General features: G+C 40.7%; 1 protein-coding gene across 1 annotated transcript in view; it reads left to right on the forward strand.

Annotated features, from left to right (window-relative positions):
- Positions 1-2,414: 2,414 nt before the first annotated feature.
- LOC111657927 (metabotropic glutamate receptor 4-like) overlaps positions 2,415-22,840 on the forward strand; it is a gene marked incomplete at its 3' end in the record, with an annotated part of 150,464 nt that continues 130,038 nt past the window's right edge. Inside the window, exon 1 of the mRNA XM_087175152.1 lies at positions 2,415-2,950. The remainder of the gene's footprint in view (positions 2,951-22,840) is intronic.

Genomic DNA, 22,840 nt, shown 5'->3' on the forward strand with positions numbered 1-22,840 from the left:
TCAGCCAGCCAGCATCTCAAAAATATACAGCGCTCACACATGGAGCATATGGCCAATCTGTGTGCCCTTTTCATCTTTGTAAAATATTGCTTCAAACAGATAGGGACAAACTGACTCATTTCTATGACATCCAACTCTTGGGTGTATTAGACAGTGGGAAACTCAATTTTATATAGTCAGTTGTCAACAGATGGAGTCTGTATGGGCCCAAAGTTCAATATAAAATGACACAGGCGCTGATGAAAAGATGCAAGACACAAACATCATATTTAGTCCCAACTATTGGATTATTATTTATGTGATACTTAGGGACTTCCATGTCTCCTTCTACTTCTTCTTCTCATCATTGTTATTCTTTATGTTAAAACTTTTAAAGCAGCTCCTCCGTAGTCACTTTAATTCAACATTTAGTGAAGCAGCTTATGTGAGGCCAAATTCTCTTTTAGAGTAAAGTGTTGGAAAAAAGAGACAAAATGACTCCTCCTGTGGGAACGAGTGAGTGGGGGGAAGAAAAAAAAAACAAACCAGGTCAGAGCGGTTGTAAGCAGAGGTCACTATAAATCGAATAAAGGCTGCAGGAGTTTCGGCCTTTTAATGAATCCCATCAACAAACAGAAAATCTTGTGACTTCAGAATTTACATTTTGAATAATTCCCATAATGTATCCATGAAATGAGAGACGTCTGGGGGCAGGCGATTATGCCTCAGTGGCTAGTCTTTTTCACTGGGATTTCCACTAGTGACTGGAATTAATATGGCTTAAATTCTCTTCGCCCCATAGCTAATTGAAACAAGTAATCTCCAGGGTTTGCCTTGCACAGGGGGACGTGGGGGACTCTGTGGTGTAACATGTCGTCCTCTGAGTTGACACATTCAACAAGGCCCGTCTCCCAGTGCACCGCAGCAGAAAGCAAAGCAGGAGTTGGTCCCAGGGTGGAAATAACTTTTGTATCCATACTCCACAGCTAAATAATTCACTTATTATGTTAACCATGTGAAACAGAAGTAGAACACTGGTTTGAGGAGCTGACAGATGGAAGAACGCTGATGCTTTGTGGGGTAATAACGAGATGTAAAACACTCTGTTCAATAATGTGCAGAAGTTAGCTCTGTGTTTTTTTTTTTTTTTTTTGCATGACTTATAAGGTCCCCTGACAGTTCACAAGACTGTCAGTCAGTCTAGTCGTGTAGCTGGAATTTGCTCCAGCAGAGGTGGGGATGAATATTCAGGGGCTCAGCTGCCTCTAAGGCCCACAGAGACCTGACACACACCCTCCAAGGACCTCCCCTCTCTCATCTCTCTCCACACACACACACCCCTCCACTTTCCCTTGATGTGGTGGAGTCAGTCCAACACTCCACAGGTGTGACCCACTCAGACCTGTGAAAGCCTCCCCACACCACTCGGCCCTGTGATCAGGAAGGCAGAAAGAGCAGCTGCGCCTATACAGGAAGCAAAAAGGCAAGAGTTATCACCATGAGCCTTCCATTGGGCATCATGGAAGATGAATCAAGGCCCTTCTTCCGTGACCGCCGGTTGCAACGATGCCACGCTTAAACTGATAGATGAGGAAGTCCTTTGTCTCTGCAACACATTTTGTCGACTTTTGAAGGTTAAAAGCCAAAAAGATGGGCCCATCATCCGCATTAAAGTCTCAAATGATAACACTCCATGCTTGGTTTAAAACTAATTTTGTGCTTTTTTGCTGGCAAATGTTGGACATGTATAGACATGCCCTTGGACATGATTTCTGCTGCAGAATTTGGCTACTGTCAGTCGGTGAAAAACACACTGACACACACACGCACACACGCACACACACACACACACACACACACACACACACACACAAAGGCATCTAGATTGAGTTTTCGCACTCAGTGATTGGACTTGATATAGACTATTCGTCATGGTCTACGCACAGCATCCCAAGAGCTGAGAGACTCAACACACTGCAGCACCTGTAACGTGCGTGTCGACCCGGAAGCGTCACATTTGAAATAATGACACCGTGGGAATTGCATAGATGCGCACTATCACATAGAATGCAGATCATTTTTATAGCATATCATTATGTTAGACATATCAATAGGCTATTAATTGGGTAAAACAGGATTGTTGCATCTTGTCTTGCCGGTCCAAATGATCTGGTGAGCATACATGGTGAGATCATTCCAAAACGTGAGTTTAATTGGATTTATCTGTAAGTGGAGACATGGCAGTGATGTCTGTGATTGTCTGTCACTTCACAGAGGAAAATAAACCCGACCCTGAAGTCTTTGCTGAGAGGCAGCAGGCGGCCAAATTGACGTTAAGATTTAACAAATGGAAGAAAAGGCTGTCACACTTTGACTATATGTAGACTCTGCCACGGCGCTGGTGGTATTACATGCTGTAATCTGGCATTCACACCTTTCCCCCACCCTATTCATTGATGGTGCATTTCTTCCCTGATAAAGGCGGTGTGCTGCGATGCATTTAACATCAATCACATCCAGTGCACGGAGCGCACACAGTACTCCGTCTATCAGCTGCAAAGTGCTCTCGCCTCGGGTGTGGGATATGCGCTTCTCCGCTCTAACATCCCGTAAAAATCTGATCCTCTCTTCGCTGGAGCTGTATTAGTGTGTGTGGCTCTATAACCCACTGGACGTGCCATTTATTTCCCATTCGCACGCAGCCTAAAGTTGGGACTTTAGACTTTTCAGTACCACTTTTTCCGTGGACAGCGCTCGCAATGATTCCGGGGGATCGACGCAGCGTCGAAATGCGTGTGGATTCCTTTTGGATACTACTCAGAAAGACTGTTCACATGTTGATTTAAAAAAGCGCCAGAATTTGCCGAGGAAAGCTTCCCTTCACACATTCAAAGAGCCAGCAAGACACGATTTTGCTTTGGATATGGGTCACTTCTTATAAAAAAAGATTATTCGCGGGCAGGAGGAAAAGGTAAGAACAGCCACCCAAGCTGCAAAAATGGGTCAAATACGGAGATGAAATGTTTAAAAAAAACACGTCGTGACATATATTTACTTAATTCTTAAGACGGGGTATTGAAAGGATACTGACAACAGGGATCCATGATAAAAATCTGGCGATGTATGCAAAACATTTTTTTTGTAACTTGCATCTTTTATTGATGTTCATATTTCAACTAATCAATGATTCATACTGTCATGGCAGTTTTTAAAAGTAGATATATGTGTTGCCTATAACAAGGAGTGCAACGCCCAGAACTGTGGTTGCATTGATTGTTTTTACGCGTTAAGGCGCAGCGTCTAGTGTGTGGAGCTCTGTGCCTTACTGCGCTGCAGAGGCGCCTGAAGTCTCTCAAAATATGATAAAAGAATGACTCAATATCCAAACTGCTGGAGCTACAGGGTTTACATGTAATTGTAGTTACAGCTCTGAAAGCACATACTGGACGAAACCGAGGAGAAAAAAGAAATCTTTTTCCTTCAGCACAAGCCGAGCCAGTTTATCTGTGAATAGCAACAACAGGATGCAAACAGCCGCTTCTTCATTTCCCCAGCTCCCACTGATTTATCTCGTCCCCACCTCTCTCTTCGTGTCTCCCTCTCAGCCCTGAAACAAGTTGAGTCACGTATAGGGGAGCACCCCGGCTGGGTGGTGTTTTGTGAGTGTGTGTGCTGAGGGGTGGGGGGTGGAAGAGGGGGATAAACGTTGTGTGAACCACCGATTGTCAGTCACTGTGCTGTGCAGATGTACAGCCTCCTGGCAGTGGAGGCGAGCTTGGAGACAGCCTAGAACTGCTGATGTGAGACTGTGGACCCCCAGAGCAAACTTTAATAGGTTACTTAGGCGTGCACAGTGGTTACTTCAAGGCTGTTATTTTGTTGACAGGGATGTATATTATGCTTAATTTGCACATACACTGTCTGCTGGCATACACAACAAGGCTGGAGGTGGTGGTCAAGGTTCATGAGACAAGCAAATACACCTGACTCACAAAGAAACCTTAGTATTAATACTGCTTCCATTTCGGGCTACTCCCTCAGGCCTTTTTGTGGGACCAGAGATTAGCTCTGTGCTATCTTACTCTCATAGCTCCAATTCAGGATGGGGGGGCTGCCATGATTGCAGCCAAATATGCCATTGTCTGCATTCCCTCTGAACCTACAGCCAAGAGGGGAAGTGTTCCTCATATCAGTGGGTAATTATCGAAAGACTCTGACTCAGCAAAAGAGAGATTTCAATTCGGTTTCATCCAGCCTCCGAGCTCCAACGAGATAGATTTTATGTCTTAGGTTGGGTTATTCTTGTTGGCGTGTTCTTCACAACTGCAGTGACTGATAGCCTACCTGGATCTAGCTACAAAGCGTGCTTAAGTAATCTCCCCCACAGAGAGATTGGGAGGAATACTCTCTGTGTAGATTGTAGCTGGGAGAGAGGTGCAGGGCTTATTCAGGCAGCCTTAGATTTACTTTTCCAAGCTTTGCCTGGCTTATCTTGTCCTCCGAGTTAGTTTAGCAAGTGCAGACTCAGCGTAAGACCCCTGGTTTGCCTGCTACTATGTTCTCTTTAATATGTCATGGGCCAGAGTGTAAGCAGCTATGAAGAGATACTGTAGCATTGCCTCATTCTCTGCTTTATAACACACCAGCGGACACAGCAGCATACTGTAGATAAGCTTGCCTAGACAATACAAATGCTTCTTTACATTTCAATCTGTTGGTAAAAGCGGGTCATATAATGAACACAACACATTCACTTGATGGAAACCACGATGATCAAAGTGATTGAAATCATTTCAAGAAAGGGGTGGAGGAAGCCTGATCGTGTTCTCCAGTCTGCAGGGAGACTCTCCACTATCCACATCTTTTACTGTAGCTGCGGCGTGGATCCAAGAGCAACACTGCAATAAACAAACGTGTGCACAGTTTCCTAGAACAGACCCGTGGTTAAATTCCCGACAGGCCTCTGTTGTTCCCTATTACAAAGGCTTGTGCTGGAAATGGGGAAGTGTGTGCACGGTGTATAGAGCCCAGGTTCCAGCTTCATTCTCCTCCCGGCAGACGCCATCTGCTCACTGGGGAAGTTTTCCAAACAATTCCATATTAAAGACAGGGGGAATGAGAAACATGGCTACATTACAAACAGCATACTCTGTTTTTTATTTTTTTTTATCTAAAATGAAACACAGGCAACTAAATCTGAAAAAAGGGAATTTACCCAAATGAATACATGACTAAATAAAAATTCCATGTCCTTGTGTTGCATTTATATGTTTAAACATGTACACATACAAGACAATATTCCCCTTCAGTGGATTCAGAGACTTTCTTATGCTGGTAATTTGTCAGATTTTCCAAAAATCTTCTTCCAATTAGGGGACTGCATTTATCTCCTTCAGAAGAGAAATTTATGTTGTGTAAAATTTTTTTTAAATAGACTGAAGTCCAGAAGCTGTTGGATACGTGATGTGTATAAATTACATCAAAAGGAGTTCCTAAAGACCCTTTATTCTGTATTGGGTTATAATGGACCATTGATGCTCACTGAGGAGATTTTCTGTTCTTAGGTTGATAAATGGAAATGAAATGTTTGTCCTTGTAACAGGAGATCACATTAAAACAGACGCTGTTTCTCTTGAGGTTGTACTATTTACATTTTGTGCATTAGGTTGTAAATTTAGAATAAAGCAACAGGTAGAAATTAGACCTTCAAATAGGATTTTAATGTTGGTAATTCATCTTTTGAAGTAATTTGCAAACCCAGTAGTGACTTCCATTGACGAGTATGAATTTCACACATAACATGGATTCGGCCCTTATTATATTCCTGACATATCATTAATTGTGAAATAGTGCGGAAAAACAACTGGATTCCAAATTATTAACAATGGAGAGAAACAACAACAGGAAGATCCAGAAGAGTGATGTTGTGCATTTCCTGAGTCATCATACACACAGATTCTTCCTAGGGCAGCGTTGTGTGAAATGGAGTGTGAAATGAGTGCACTTAACATCCCTGCAGTGGATTATACACATTATCTTACACTAGGGTCGAGAGCATCTTGCCTCTCGCCTGTGAATCTGTCATCAAGTTACATTCACCTTTACTCAAGTCCGTCTACTGTTCCCTACATGCCCTGGTCCATTTTGTTCAATCAATCCATGCCTGGAGTTCCAGATCTGTATGAAACAATATCATCAAATAACTCTTAAAGTTCACCTTCACTTCACTCGGAGCAGTGCACAGAATTTGCATCATTGGTGTCTGATAAATTGTCTATCACCCAAAAGCTCACTTTCAAATTGTTTAAACTTGCAACTGCTTCTTATTTTGCCATTTATTGCAAACTCCAATCCTTTATCGTAATATATAGTATGCCTGTCATATTGATAGAAGAGAAATGTTGCTTTGTTGTGCTTTGATGCACATGATGAATACACACGTCTATTGAAGTAAAAATTCAACTCGAAACAATTCAGCACTTACGAAAGCAGCCATTGTTAATGTATTGTGCATTTGTGATGTATTTTTCTTATTAATTTGGTTAACTGATCAAATACCGACATGATAACAATTGTCAGTTTTGTTTCATTACTTAATACGTTTTGTTATGATCTTATTGTAACGTACAACAGGGACCAGCAACCGGCTTCAACCATGGGCCAGTTTTTTTCATTACTGTTTATTGGTGGGGTCAGTTTTTACGGGTGTGGTGGAAACACATCTCTGTATGTTGTCAGTTTGTTTGTTTTTATTTCTCTTAATTCATTAAGAATAACATTGATTTAGAAAACTGTTTCAGGATTGTTTCTATGAGGAGAACTGTCAAGATTTCCATTAATATGTATGACTGAGTTCCAGCGGTTATGTTAATACTCCTTTGGCAAAAAATGACTCGTGAATGAGAACATAATGTGTTTCACTACAAGACTGGACATGTGATTAACGGTTTTCCTCACTGGCCCGCTTCATTTATGATTGAATGAAAGTACTGATGGTGACACAAATTATTATGTGTCAAACAGGCCAAATTATATATTATATATATTCATCTCATAAGTTTATAAGACTTTATTTCAGAATTGTGAACTGTTCAACAAGCCTCTGTCTCTTCATGTTGGGGCAGTCTTAGATATTCCGAGGTCATATTTATTGGGATTTACAAAAGACTCTTATTTATATTATTATCTGCAGACCCAGGAGCAGCTATTTTCCTATCACTGCTGTACAACAACGTAATCATACTTAATGATGACTTTTGTGGTGTAAAGATAAATGAACAATTATTAAAAAAAGAAAATGAAAAGGAAGAAAAGTTGAGCAGTCGAGACCTATAAAATATGGGAAAGCCCTGTGAGTTTCTGTGTCCTTCAGTATAAAAGATGATCAGTTCTTAGTTCACCAATGTTCAACAACTGCACAGGGAGCACTGGGCTTATATCATAGAACAAAAAAAGTATCACTCTCTTCCTTTCACTTTTATTTTCTCCACCATAAATGGCCTCAACCGACCAAAATGCAGCAGGGAAAAATACTGCCTTTTGAGTTAAAAGAGAGAGCCAAGATTACAGATACAGCCACATGTTCCAATAACTGGTTGGATAGCTAGTTGTAGTCGTGTGCCCACAGATCCATAATTGCTGGAAATTACTGTAACATAGTCACCCTTCCTCTCTGGAGGTTGTCAAAAGGCATTCTGGGAAAACCATGAAAACAGGGAACTGTGGTGGAGGTAGATGAGGCGGATGGATGGAGAGTGGGTGCTCTAAAGTAAACAGCACCATTTATTAAATCAAAAACAAACAGATACAGAGTAACAATAGCACTGATTTGGACGTGTATTCATTCTCTTTTAGCTCTGTTTGGTCTCTACCAACTCCGGAGGAACTCTTAAGTTCCTAAACGCTCAGCTCACCAGATCAGCACTAATGGTGTCTGTCTGCTGTTTGGTGCTGAGCAGGTATTGTACAGAGGGATTTTACAGCTGCCTGCGACCTAAAAACAATTCTAAGTGATGAGAATGAAACAATACAGTAAAGTTACAGTGTGGAAAACCAAAACAAATCTGCTGAAAGGCACTAAAAAGCTCCATAAAGCTCAAAGGAATTGCAGAGTCAGGCAATATTCACATATAAGTTGTCATCCGGTGTATTGATAACACTTCATTATAAGTCCCCCTATTTAGTAAGCAGTAAATAAACATTTAATAAAGGTTTATAACACAATATGATGTAGATGTAAGAGGATATAGCTTATTAATGTAGTTGTGAACAACTGTAACTCATCCTGTGGACACCCACCAGTGGAGGCTGATGTATAACCTTGATGGATGACAATGTACTAACACAGTTAATATTAACTGATAAACAAAAGTCTTCATGGGAGAAGTTATAATTGCTGGCAAATAGTCTATATTAATAATAACTTAAAATGCCCTTATATCTGTTTACAACTGCATTATTGTATGTTAAAAAGCCATTTGTCTCATTTATAAAATGTAAAATCTACTGCTAATAAATGCTAAATAGGAGGACATGAAATGAAGCATAACCATAATATTGCTTATACCTGCTCCGAGTGTTACACAATTCACTGGACTACACAATAGATGATGATACATAGTGATAGGTAGCTTGGAGAGCATAGAAGAAGACGACAGTGAAAAACACACAGCCACATTGGTACTGGGGTTTCCACCATGCTCGTCGTTGTTTCCTAACATACTCATACTTACCAAGCCTAGTTGTACGGCTACTATCTTATCATACATGAATAAAACAGAGGCACGCATGAGTGGAGAGGCAAAAAGAAAACAGGAGCAGTATGCATCCATACATGTACTTCAGTAGATAGATAGATAGATAGATAGATAGATAGATAGATAGATAGATAGATAGATAGATAGATAGATAGATAGATAGATAGAGTCACCAGGTAGCTCAATACTTCCTGAGCTGTTCTTTTAGTTGAGCTCAAGTGTGGCCTGAGTAAAATTTAACAATATAGCAGTGCATCGCCTGGATATTTTTTCCACCTCTGAATGTGGGCGTAACCTGGACAGAGGCAAGCCCACTGTGATCACGCTGCATTGCATTCTATATATTCCATTTTTGCTCGCTTACTCTTGAAACCTCCTCTCAATTGACAATGTGAAAACAACGTGAAAGGGGTCACTCATCATTATGTACCAACAGAGAATCATCATCTGAATCTGCTGCTTCCCTCGACTTGACAAAGCTCAAAAGTGGCTTTCAGCTTGTTTAACTGGCCGGGCTGCAACTTCATTGTTTTCAGCCACAGTTTTCAGTGACAAAGCTCTAAGAGTCATATACACTACCTGCTCTTAGCAACTGGTGAACATAGTGGAGCATCTAGCTGAAGAGCTCTGCCATAGGAGTTAATAGAGACCAGCATCAAAGCTGTGGTACCAAAAGTGTTTCTTACCAAAGTAACAAGTACTGTTGCACCTGTAACCACACCCAACAGTGATGTCACAGTGTACTGCCACACCCTGGAGTACACTTCAGCAAGGTGATAAGTTCAACCACGTGAGATTTTTAGCTGCATTATTTATACCTCCAGCAGACATGGAGCATTACAAGCATTTGTTTGGAGACCTGTTTGTGTCCAGGCGATGAATGTAAGTCCACTGCTCAATCTCCTTTTAGCTCTGTTTTGCACTCTACCAATTCCGGAGGGAAATTGCCAGTTGCTAAATGTCTGCTGTTTGGTGCAGGGCTGAAAGATATTATAAAGCCCCGTAGAGCTGACAAGAACTGAAGAGTCAGATGCTAATTCTCTGTGGAGTCATCACTGTGAATTCACATTACAGAAAGTCATTTGATCCATTGTTACTATAAAAATATTGAATATAGCAGTTTGAAGGACGAGTTAAAACACAAATAAATTACAGGAGGAACATACAAAAGCCTTAAGAAACGCGGAAGGCCCCTACTCCGACAATATAATGAAGGATGCAGAGACCATGACATCTGTAACACAACGCGTACAATGGTGAGATCAAGGTAAACCCCAGCAGATGGCAATCACATCGAATGTAGACTCAGCTGCAGTCTTCCTTGTACAAACACTACGGTGAATGTAGTTATGCACTAACCAGAAAACTGGCCACTCTCCAGTAGTAAAAGAAATGCTCCCAAAGCTTCACCCACATTCTCCGTCACTCCAAAGTCAAAACGACAAACTAGTTGGTCTCCTGTTGAGATCAGCCACCACAACCTACAAAGGAGACACATGACTCATACCCACTGGATTATGGTGGGTATGGATTAAGTCTCCAACTACACTACATGTACCAGTGCTTGCCTCAAATCCCAATATCTGGTATTAGAAGATGACAAATTGGTCTGCAAACAAACAAATGAGGGACAGAAAGCTGCTGCTTAACCAGCCTAAATGAAACAAATAAACCCTTGAGTGGTACTCCTAAAAGTCTTATCACTGAATGGCTTGATGAATATTAAAATTCTGTGGATCATGACTTTTTTAACCCAGTTAAACACCTACAGGACACTGTTTCCTAGAAGTTACTTTCACATACTACTAATTGCTACTAAATGTAATTGCTGCCTGGTGCCAACATCTTCTGAGTGAAGGATGGTGTACTGCTGTAGTGGTCGGGGTGGACGGCGACACCAGAGCAGTTTGCAGTCTCAGTCTTGTCTGTGGTTAGGTTTGGGCAACAAACCAGTTTGGTTCTGGTCAGGGAAAGATTGTGGCTACATTGAGATAACCACAAAATAAACACAACGTGCCTTGTGTTTTGTGTTTTATTAACCTTAACTGAGTGCTGTGAGGGTTTGTCATAACCTCTGATGTTAAAAACTCAACAATGGCTACCATCACCAGAACCCCCTCCTGGCATAAAATCACCTTTTGTGATGCAGAAAACTTACAAATAGCCCCTTTAATGTTATTAATTAAATGAAATATGTTTTGTTGTTATGTTCAGTACGAACCTTTTACAATGTGGCAGATGTATTCATTATTAATATTTCCTCATTATGTTGATAGAAAACATAATCTGGATAGCATTATATTTCTCTTAAAAAGTATGCAAATTACATTTGTGCAAGAGAAATATAATCTCTACGCGACAGGGTTGCAACAGGAGATTTTGGGCTAACACGTGAGACAGCTCTTACTAGCATCATCATTTAAATGCTTCTTTTGTTCTTTTTACTTCAGTTATTGATATAGGATACATTTTAGTGAGAATGAAACCCCCGAAGATCAGTATCGAAGGGGCCCGGTGCACACACAGATGTCAGGATGCCCACTATCATGCAATAAAACATCCTCCCAAAATGTTTTCCTGCATAATGGCCCAAGTCTGAAGTAAATATTCCACTTTTTGAACTCTACTTGAAACTATCCATTCAACACACTTACAGTGGCATGAGTGGATTTCAGGTCAGGTGGTTCCGGTAATTTATACTGAAGCCTTGCGCTACTTTTGGCTGCCCTGCTCCTCTATTGCTTCATTCCCAACTGAGACAGCATAAGAAAATATTTTAATGGCAGTAGATGCTGGTTTTAGGTTGATTTCTACAATTACTCCCTTTGTAGCACTCAAGATTACTTCACAGCCATCACTTATCAACACAGCTGTTGATAATGATGCTGCTTAGACATCAGCTCAGACATCAGAATAACAAATGGATGCCTGGCCTGTAACCTGGGGACCACTCCGGTTCTTGCAGTCACACTCTACCGGCTGACAGGAAGGTGTTTGATTCAAGAAATGGCTCTGCTCAGAAATAGATTGCTGGGCTTGCTATGATGAGATTAGTGTGGCGCAGGTTCTAGAGAATCGACAGAACATGAAGAGAGCTTTATAACGGCTATACGGCTGATGTGCCCTAGAATAAGACTCTATGGGCACCAAAGAGAAGTCTGAATCCTCTGATGTCCTGTGGTGATTCATTTAACTTTGCTACAGCTGATTAAACTGTCTCTGCCTGCGTTTTAACAAAGCATTACGGGATGACAGTTTGGCAGTGAAACCTATTTTATTTTGAATCTGCAGCACACCGTTTACACCTACTAGTAGCATTGGCATATTAAAACTCGCAATCACTGGCTCAGATGCACATGCAGCCACATGAAGGCAAGCTGGCATAATTCAATTTAAGTGAAAATCTCTCTCACTTGAAGCTCCAACTCGGCAATTTAGGTTTCAAATTGTGGTTGCAAATAAATGAACGTGTATGTGTACGAATGTGTTTGCACACACGTTATTTTTAATTTATGGAAGACACAACTAAGGAAGGAAGGAAGGTAGAGAAGAAACAAGCAGAGGGGGATTTGTGCTAAGTCGAGGTGTGCGAGTTATTCCTGTAGTATTTCTCACAACGTTGCAAATAACAAAGTACATTGAATAGACTTATCAGTATTCCCACATGTAAATATTTACTGAATCTCTGTGCTATTGATTTAATCCTCTACATGTGGGTATCATTAAGAGGGACTTCCTAAAATAAAATCAAAAACCTATGTCTCCTCTGACCAACTGCCATGCATGCTCACATAAAAGGCAAAATATGATTTAAGTTCCCTGAATATCTGTCTCAACCACATCCACCTACACTTTGCACACTGAGCACAAAAGCATATGTACATAGTGTTGAAAGGCACCAACACACACAGAAAATGATACATGTTCAGGGAGATAGACACTTATTACAGCATGCTACACATATGACGTATTACGTATATCTACAAACATGCAAATCACAAATGCACGCAGAGCTAAGGGGGTGGATGCAAAGAGAGTGAGTCCATGAGCTGTATAAGAGCTCTTCTGAGATCCCTCTAGCCCACCGTGGGTGTTTTGTCTTTCCCGCGAGGGATGCTCGTTGTTTTGCGGAGGCAGGTTCAGCTCTAGGATTAATGAAAAGCTCCATCTTAGTCATGAAAAGAGCATTTTCACAATCTATTTAACATCATGCATACCAAAGGCTCACATTAGGCACTGTTGACTTATGCTCGCCCACAGCACTGTTTTCTGATGCATTCATTGCCTCTGCTGTGATCTTCTGTGGGTAGGCTGCCCCCCCTCCAGCCGTGCCCATTGAGTCTCTTGCATTTCTCATGTTCACTGTCAGAAAACTCATTCTTCAGTGCCGAGATGAAATATGGCACACAACTGGAGGTCTGAGGGAGTTATTGAAGAAATGAGAGTAATAAAGCTTCCCGGGACTTTAGTGTTCTTTTTGGATAATGTTTTTTTTTTTCAGTCTCGCGATGGATGATTGTCCACCGAAACAGTGGATTTCAGTGGCACAGAGCATGATATTAGCCAATTTAGTCAAACCTTTATAGGTCAAACACAGCACTCTGTGAGCTTGCCGTGAGTGATACCAGGTCGTAGGATTGTAATGCAGGATGCTTCTATCCCAGTGGCCAGGCTGACCTGACAGAGACTAAAGTGGTGTAATAGGCTGCAGTGGAAAAGCTTGCAGAAGTGCATTCCATGAGTGCTGGATGTTATTTCAGCGGTTGCTTTTGGTGAATTATTTAGTGCAAATGGTTGTAATTACACAGTGACTACAGTGGGCGATTAGGTTGTGGCATGTCTGGATCATCGCAGGAATCACAGGACTACGTGATGAACTCAAAGGAATTCCAGGAACTGCTGTGCGCCCCTGCTCGCCTCTTCCCCGTCGCTCGTTCTCCTTTTAGCTCTGTCAGCAATTTCTCTCCTGTGAGTGGCTGGCGTCAGGCAGGCCCTCTCAGAGCTTTTAAAAGGCTGTTAAAGGTCCTTGTGAGACACGGCCTCTATCCCTCCGCAGCCACCCACACCCTCCATCCAGCCCGCCGACAAAGCCCTCTAAGCAATCACAGCTTCTCAGGATGTCAGCTAGCATTATGGTAACCCCCCTTACGCCTGCGATCAGGGCTCAGCCATGCAGGGGAACTGGGGCAAAGCAAAGGCAGTTGCTCATAGCAGCCAAGGGAGAGACCGGTCATCTCCGCCACGTTGACCTTTGAGGGCCTTTCGAGGATCGTGAGGTGATGGTGTGGGCGATGAATGATGGTGAAAGTAATGCTCTGATTCAACTGTTGGTGTAAACACAGAATGACTAGCACCGCAGAACAAGATGCAGCTAAGACTCAAAACACAAATGTCATCCAATCCACCTTTTTTTAAGGAGAAGGCAACTGGAGGGCCCATTATGTGGCCCAACTCTCCTGTCCTGTCCAGGTTGGTTCGTGTGTCAAGATAAAATGGCAGGACTGCAAATTCTGCTTGACAGCAGAAGCTCCCCTTAGGGAGACTAAGTGGCGTCAACCTGTCGTAGTCACACACTGTTGCTGACAAGGTGATGATGAACAACTTTCATTAAAAGGCAGAAGCTGGGCTGTTCCTCTGAGAGAGCATGCTCCGGTCTTAATGTCAAAGGGAAAGGACCAGGGCTGGAGGACAGGAAGCCTTGGAGTCAAAACTCTGTGTGATTTTACTTGCCAAGAAGTCCTGTATGTCACCATGATGTACTCTCAAAAATTCACCTACAAGGACCTACAATTAGAGGCACAGGAAGAGGTGCACTCCTGCTTGGATTGGATCACTCCCATGAAAATGGTTTAAGTCTTGTCACAAGCTGTCAACATCGCAGATGCTGCAGTAAACATATAATATGTGGATTCATATTGGTTAAAGCTGGCAGCAGTGATGGCTCCAAATGGCAGTGACAGGTAACTATTTTGACAGTTTAAAATTCTGTACCCAGAAATCATGGCAGGAGAAGTCATTTAACTGCACACAGCAATACAGGCAAGTCTGTGATAACTTTAAAGAGACAGGAGAGGCAAAAGCTCATAGATGGCGAAAGCTGAGCTCAGTTTTCTATAGTCAGAGCATTTATTTGCTGCTGATTAATAAAATTTTTCTATCTCAAATTTTGATTTGTCACTTCTGTGGTTACCCAGCACCATATTTAAGTGGAGTAAACACACTTGAAGTGGCAATGTGAAAGAAGTGGCCAGCTGCTGAATTCATACTCCAAACAAACAGGAGGCAGCATACTACCAGAACATTGGGGTGTATGAAAGAAGGAAATGCACTCGTCCCCTGTGCCATAATGGTCATCGGGTATACCAGGACAAATCCTGGTGGGCTCTGTGGCCTGGTGGATTGTAGAAACATCAATAAACCTTTAACCAGTCGTCTCTGTGTACCTGTCAATCACGGTGCACATGAAAGCATGCTGTGTGCATGTTACTGGACTGGGCTCACTGGCTACTCACAACTGAGTATGAAACATCGCCCTCATGTAGAGATAACGTTAGCTTGAATAAATATAACTTCAGCATAGGGCAGTTGTTCACATGCTGCCAAACCTATATGGATTGGGGGAATAGTGTTTTCCACACTGGTTTACCCTGTAATCAGATTATGTAACTAGTAGGTGGTTCTCTTTGGTTATTGTTGGACTGACTATGACAATTTCACAACAAGTCTGCCCAGTCAGAGAGGCAGAAAGATGGAGTGGCGGCAGGAAGAGAGCGTGAGCCACAAGAGGTCGAGGAAGGCGATGGAGAGCAGCTGGAGCAGCAGCATCAACAGCTGAGCTTGAGGAAAGAGTGGAGGAATGTCACTGCAGACTTCACTCACTACTGCCTCTTGTGGTACAAAGTGCTGTTACAAGATGGGATGGGCCAGTACTACTTAGCTTGCTAACTTCAATAGATAGCTCTAAAAACACAGTACATAGATGTCTTTGAAATAACATCCAAAATGTTATTTCTTCACATTATGATGATCTTACTTAATTTTTGATTCTTTTCACTAAAATGTTTATATATTGCCCTTTTAACTCATGTAGTTTAAGTGGATGGGGTGATGGTTTGCAGCCTGAATCTGATAAAACAATCGTCTTGTTAAAAGACAATCTTACCTGCTGTAGCTTCAAAATGAAATGCAGAGCCCTCATTAGATTCTGAATAAATACAGCATACTGTTGCTGAAATATTGACTATTTTTGCCATCACACTGTCACACTGCTGAGAATTTTTGACAGATGTTCAGAATCTGTTAGGGAGTTAAGGAGTCATACTGTGTGGTATAAAAGCAAAATCCCCTTCCTGAATTTTGCACAACAGCTCATCACAGGCAAAAAAACGACGAACCACTCGCTATAAATGTTCTATCATGTGCACAAAACATACAAAACTAACAATAATAATTATGGTAATAGTAGTAATACTAATAGCCTTATATCTACTGAGAGCAATAGCATAATAAACACAGTTACAGTAGTGTGCTGTAGGATCAAAAATATTGAAACATATATTTCCATTGATTATTCAGCAGAACAAAAAGGGAAGCTGTAGAGCGTTGGATCCATTAGGGTCCACTAACTGAATGTAAATTATGACATTAAGACCAATAAAATAGCTTGGATCTCTCAGTAAACACTAGTGTCTGAAGTACTCTGGTTGCCACAGCGTATGGCTTCAAATGAGACGCAGCTCCCACACCTGCAATCTATCCGCAAATCATTACTGGCCTAATGATCAACATCAAACCCTGACATTAGGACACGTTACTACAATCTCCATGACAACTAGGATTGCAGGAAAAGAGTGATATATCATTGTCTCTTCCTTTTCTTTATGCTGGCTGCAGGCGTCTTTCCCTGAAACTTTACATCATCAAATTTTGGCATTTCAGACTTTGAAATTTTGTTCAGTTTCAGCTGTGCCATCACTGGCTCATGTAAGTGCAGCACATTGCTGCTACACGTTATCCCTTTTTAGCATTAGAGAAATGTATCTACACTCACTAGCGCAGTGACCACACAGTGTTCAATTACATTGATTTTTCTCCTTTCTCTGCTATCCTGCTGGGTATTTTACAAGCTTGGAGCACACCGTGTTTGAGGAAGCAGGTGGAAAAAAACAACTGTTGTGCCGTTTTATTATATCATTTTCTTATCAGATCATAAAAACAACAACAATAGGATGGAGGGAATTTTAGATGACCAAATTAATGACAAGCTTGATGTTAATGTTATAACCTAAGTGGAAGGATTTAGACACTGTTTTTTTTTCTTCAGAAAACTGAACGCTTTCAAAATAAATTCAAAAATACATGGTTGTCAAATAAAAAACATGACATTTTTTACTCGGCCTCTTAGTAAGATTTGTTGTTATTGTAAATCATTCAGTCAGTCCACCACTGGATGGGTTGCCATGACATGTATTACAAATATCCATGATGGTTAGTGGATGAGTCTTAATGACTTTGGTGATCCCTCACAAGCACCATGAAATCGAAAGATTTTGTTGATTGACATGAAATTTGGACATGGAAAAGACATTCCTTTCCCCCCTCAGGATGAATTCTAATCATTTTGGTGATGCCTTGACAGCTCATGTAGCTCCACATTAAGGTCAATTTTAAAGTGTCCACTACTTTACTTTTATGTCCAAATACCTGCTCAGCTAACGACATTCCCATCCGCCTCATCTGTACTTTATGTTTAGTGAAAATTACAAAATGTACAAAGATGGTGAACATGGTAAACACAAACATCAGCATCTCAGCATTGTCTTTGTGAGTGTGTTAGCATGCTGAAGTTAGCAGTCAAATCATCAATATGCCTAAGTACAACCTCACAGAGCATCAGCACGGACGCTCTTCGTCTTGTTTCAGTTACTGTATATAGCATGAGATAAATTCTATTATACATCAGCATTCTGCAGCAATAGTGTCAGTGTCACAGTCCTGCCACATTATTAAGTGAGCTGTGGCTCCAGGGAAGCAGAACTTTCTATTATGCTGGTATAGTGAGAACTGGAGAGCTGTATGTGTTTTGCTAGCTTGGTTAAAGTTTCTCTATAAGCAGCTACCTTCAGCCTAGATTCTCAAACAGTCACTCAAAGTTATATCAAGCTTTAGTTTTCAGGTCCCATATTTTACACTTTTCTGGTGTTTTACTTTAACTTGATATCCACAGGAAGATATATTTGTGGTTGTCAGTACCAAAAACCATCTCAGTGTAGTTTGACATCTCCTCTTTCAGGCTTCTCCCTGAAGCTCTATGACAACGGGTCGGTCAGCCAATCGGAAGGGAGGCTCTGAGCCTTTCTTCTGATTGGCTGAGTGTTTTCTGAGTCATTCAGAAAAGATTTCAGGTGAACACTCAGAGAAATCAAACGCTGCAAGGTTGGACACTGGGTTGAGGTAGGCTGTGCTGGGGGGGTAGCTGACTGGTGGTGACTGTTTTGTTGTGCCATTACAAAGTTATGGCAGTCCTGATGACTCGTTTTAAGACCATGTTTCAATACGGGCTGTGTGGATTTTGTCTGTGGATTGCACATTTTGATATTTTCACAGTATTTATATAGCACCAGGACCTCTGCTTTATAATGAAAAAAGACCTGCACATCTCACTTTCTACAATATGGGACCTTTAAGAAGGCAATCAGAAGGATGTCCTATTGTTTACTTTGGAAATACATCATTACAGGTGTTATTTAGGACACAAGGTTTTTGAAATAGAGTGTGACTGTGTGTGCATGTATTTAAAAATTCACATAAATAATTTGCAGTCACTCTTACTTTGTGCTGAAAGGCCATTTCAAGTTTTTATGGAACACATTACACCTGTTCATGAATTTATGCATATCTCATCAGCCACACTTTGTTGCATAAGAAGCGCTTTTCATATTCACAAGCGTTGTTTTGCATGTGGATGCAGGGTTGGAGTTTCTGTGCTTGTGTAGTTTAACGCTGACACTCATAACAGCAAATTGGATGGCAGTTTAATAAGTGGCGCTAACTTTTTAAAATTAAATTGATTCTAGACGCAGTCCTTTCCTTAGTTTAGTTATTACCTCAGATACTGACAAAATAGTGCCATCTTCCAAATGGGTTTCCAAATGTATCTTTGTTAGACATAATGGGCTATGAATGTGGCAAGAAAAGTAATCATAAATGAGTTTCTAAGGTTGTGTCAGTTAATTAGCACCTGATTAAGCGCGGTCAGTGGAGATGTCCACACACTGCTGAGCGATGAGCCTGTAAGCACCATCAAAAGAATGCCCAATAACCAGAACTGTTTTAAGTAAAAGGAATAATTATTAGAAATGTTTCACACGGGCAGTCTAAAGGCTGAACAATGTAAAACAAATGAGCTAAATTCCACAATACTGTAGCAAACAATGAATGAATACCTAAATGGAGAATGATGGCAGTCCATTTAGTTGTGCACAATAAAGACACAAAGAAAGACTTAATCAGCTATACTGCCACATTTTTGTTGTTGTTGTTGTTGTTGGTGGTTTTTTTGAAGAAGTTATTTTTGTACAGGAAATTACTTGTTATATTTGCTAGCGGTAGAAAAAAAAAAAATCTCATTAGCAGTCAAGCTTCACACTCTGTAAAATTGTCAGTGACATCCTTCTCTCCTGCCCCTGAAGACTTGTTACAGTGTTCAGGGCAACTTGCGAAGGCATGGCAGTGTAAACTGATGTTTGAATTGTGACATGAATGCAGACAGAGAGGCAGTGCTATTTTCTGGAAGAGACATCTTTCTCCTCTAACAATGTCCCTTTCCTTTTCATTCAGATAATCTCACTTGAGATTGCATTGTTGTGCTGTCTTCCAAAGTGTCACATAGCAATTACACACTTGTAAAGACCTGCGATAGGCTGTGGAGTTAAGATGTGAAATATTCTCACTTCTAGGCTGATATGTTGGGTATTTCTGATATTTGTTTTTTTTTTCTTTGCCCCTGTCTCTTTGCCTTGAAGATGCAATGGTTAGGTTAGGTCGGCCTCCTACTGTCGTGTTTGTCAGGATAATCTCCATCAGTCACAGCGGTAGGCTGTTCCTCAATGTGGTCCTTTATGTACGGTATTTACCAGGGTTCAGTTTTGATAACCAGTTACCTTTTGGAACAGATTAAAGTCCCAATGCACTGTGTAATGTTGGACTCTTATAGAGGAAAATTGACAGTTATAAGAGAAATAGGTTCAAATCTGTAGTTGCCAATCAAAAACGGGGGTCCGGTTTCACACTGGGAGATGTGTGTTGCCGGGGAATTCAGAGCTTTGGCAACTAAACACAGGCCTCATCAAAATTCTGACAAGAGTTAGAAATTTAGGACCAAAGTCTCACAGTGTGACTGCTGCTCAGACCCACATCTACTAATTAATCTGAGTATGGCATGAAATCACACTGAATACATTTGCTGACAGCGGTCCTTGATAAGTTCATGTAGATACCTCATGGGCATGTGTTTATATCAATTGTTAGAAACGCTGATATTGTACAGTCTGACTCAAATTGCAACTGAGATGTTATTAGGCCCATCTCCAACAGTGTAACATGCAAATAATGTGTAAGATGGCTGTTATCGCACAATGTACAGAGGCCTCTGGAAAAGATTTGTTAATCCCCATTTAATCAAAACCATCCTCTTATCCAGTCACCTGTCCCCACAGAACCAACACTGTCATAGTTGGACATCAGTGGTCAGCACTAAAGGTCTTTGTGGGCCTTTGTTTTTTTCATCATGAGTGCCATTAACCACCTGCAGCTTTGGATAAAGTCCTTGTGCTGTCAACATCTGCTGCGGGTCTCAAAAGACCTGTGGGCTATAGACCGTTAGCTTGGACCTCTAAGTGTATTTGTCTTTGATCCACACAGGAGTTTGACGGATAATGAGAACTGTGTTCTTGAAAAACACAAAAATGAAATCCACACTCAAATTCTCAATGATAAAAAAAAAGTATCTACTGGAGCACAGATTCATCCTGAAAGTGTCTGAAAGGCAACTTTACAGGTTAAGCAACAGGTGTTCACACTCATGATTTTTGGCAGTATAATCTAATCAATTATGCATAAAAAGGATTCTCCACATGCATAATAAAATGAAGTCTCTCCGTAAGACCGCCTATAGATCCAGCACCTGCTGTTGCAACAAAATGCTCCATCCTACACACAAAAATATGAACAGTAATGCAGATTCAACAATTACTTCCACCAGATCAGGATTATTATCTGGATCTGCACCAACCTGTACAAACTCATAGATCTCAACAACATAAATATCTGATTTTTTACATCAAGATCCATACATCCATACATTATTTCCAGCGACTTATGAAAATGTCAAAAAAAAAAAAAAAATCTTGCAATGTTAATGGTCTTTTTCCCAGCCCATGCCCCATCCCTCCATGAAGTTTGGTGCAACGATCAGCCAGACATGGATGAAAACATAACCTCCTTGGCAGAGGTAATAACAGCATTGCAAAAGGTAGGAGCAACGGTCAATAGAAACTGTCACAGATGATGGTGCCATTTTGCTTAAACGGGGTTGTGGTGATGAATTCTAGCAAACCACTTTCAGAATTGTCTCTTTTGGGATATTTCACTACTAAAGTCACTAGACCATAAGGAACATTCACATGAAATACTGATGTATTTACTACTGATTACTCTGCTCATTATTTCCTCAATTAATTGATTACTCAGTTTATAAAATGATATATGTCAATAAAATGTTACATGATGCCCATTATTGTTCAGAGTGATGTTTTCAAATTTCTTGTTTTATCCAAAAAAAACTCCCAAACCCAAATACATTTAGTCCACAAAAAGCAGTAAATCTTCATATCGGAGAAGCTGTAATCTGACACTGTGTCACCCTGACAATCTGTTTAGCATTCTTGCCTCAAAAGGGACTGAAACAATTATCAAAAGAGGTAATCTTCAGTCGACAAATGGATTTATGGACAAATTATTTCAGCTCTAAACATAAGACAAAGCACCATTAGCATCAAATACATGATAAGGTTTATAAAACTCCTGCCAGCAATTAAATTGACCCTCCCAAAAAAAAAAAGAAAAAGTATTTTATGCAGTGTAAGATGTGTTTGCCCAGAGCATACTAAATAACCAATTAACTGTAGTTATTATCAAGGGCAGTCAGAATTTATCCAGAAGCAAATATCTAGGTTCCCTAAGATATTATTCAAGCTATTATTTTGATTTAATTACACTGAAATAATTGATCACATATCATTTATGTCAGCGTAATCCTTCCCCCCCGGTTTCATTGAGTGAAAGGGTTGAAGTATAAAACAGCGGCCCCTGTAGGAATATTTCAGTAGGTTTTTATTAAGAGAAGACGGAAGCCAGGTGATCTTACCATCTTTTAATTAAAACGCAGGTAGTACCAAACTAATCAGACATGACTACTTCAAAACTACAAATGGCCACGGTGATGGAAAGCAAAATCAAACCAAAGGTAACATGGCAGACAGGCGCATGGATGCAACTAAGTAAGGTAGGCTACCCTTTGCGCCCTGTTGCCTATTTGTATGAAATGTCAGCCATAAGTCAGTCAAATCTCAACACACAGACGCGGCACACATATTTTTAGATTCAATGTGACTAACATTTTCTGAGTATATAGTTCAATATCGCTCACATCGTCAATAAACATCCAGAAACCCGCTTAGAAATCAGAAAAAATAAAATAAAAATCGATATTATTGCAGAACCTCGCTGAGCATAATCGCGTTTTTAATTTTTCTTCGGTCTCAAAGAAATTCATTGAGAGTTGTCAGTTAAACCATTGGTACTAAACAAACTGGAACCGCTAATAGCGAATTCGGCCAACTTTGTTTTCAAAAATATAGACAGACTTTGTAGATTAAAAGATGATTAATGATGAGTGGGCTACTTATTAGTGGTAGCGAAAGTCAGTTATTAGTCACCTATGTTTGACTGAAATCTAGCTGCAGCAGGTAGAGAGCTGGACTGTTTGTTTGTTTGTTTGTTTGTTTGTTTGTTTGTTTGTTGAAAAAAATATGAATATCAACTTT

Source organism: Seriola lalandi, unplaced genomic scaffold, assembly GCF_002814215.2.
Source record: "Seriola lalandi dorsalis isolate HSWRI2012SDOR001 ecotype SW California unplaced genomic scaffold, Sedor1 jcf7180002054420, whole genome shotgun sequence".
In the NCBI taxonomy this organism is placed as follows: domain Eukaryota; kingdom Metazoa; phylum Chordata; class Actinopteri; order Carangiformes; family Carangidae; genus Seriola; species Seriola lalandi.